General features: G+C 46.3%; 1 non-coding gene across 1 annotated transcript; it reads right to left on the bottom strand.

Moving 5' to 3' along the window:
• Window positions 1-203: 203 nt before the first annotated feature.
• LOC137741200 (U6 spliceosomal RNA) lies at window positions 204-307 on the bottom strand. The gene has a single exon (XR_011069230.1). It is a non-coding gene; the product is annotated as a U6 spliceosomal RNA (small nuclear RNA).
• Window positions 308-577: the final 270 nt, after the last annotated feature.

The raw sequence follows: 577 nt of genomic DNA, 5'->3' as shown, positions 1-577 counted from the left end.
AACCAATGAGCTCCCAAAAGGCCTAGTACTAGGTTGGGATGAGAATATACATATAAAGCTTAGAGGATCCACTCCCCTGGGCGATGTGGGATGTTACAATCCACCCCCCCTTATGGGTCCGACATCCTTGTCGGCACACACGCGGCCAGGGTTAGGCTCTGATACCAAATTGTCAAATGTACAATGAGGAATGTTAGCAATCTTCTCATCTGGACCATTTCTCGATTTATGTGTGTCATCCTTGTGCAGGGGACATGCTAATCTTCTCTGTATCGTTCCAATTTTATTAAATGTCCCGCTCACTGGCTTCGGGTTCCATGGGAACTCCGAAGTTAAGCGAGTTCGCGCGAGAGCAATCCCAAGATGGGTGACCCACTGGGAAGTTCTCGTGTGAGTTCCTAGAAACAAAACCGTGAGGGTGTGGTAGGGGCCCAAAGCGGACAATATCGTGCTACGGTGGAGTGCTTGGGATGTGGTGGGAGCCCTAGGTCGAGATGTGACATCAAATGTATAATATATATATATAATATTTATTTTCGGTTCAGTATGGGATTACCAAAAAATTGAGTAGACAATA

The sequence above is a fragment of the Pyrus communis genome, chromosome 7, assembly GCF_963583255.1.
Source record: "Pyrus communis chromosome 7, drPyrComm1.1, whole genome shotgun sequence".
Classification (NCBI taxonomy): Eukaryota; Viridiplantae; Streptophyta; class Magnoliopsida; order Rosales; family Rosaceae; genus Pyrus; species Pyrus communis.
This window is presented reverse-complemented; position numbering and strand designations above follow the sequence as displayed.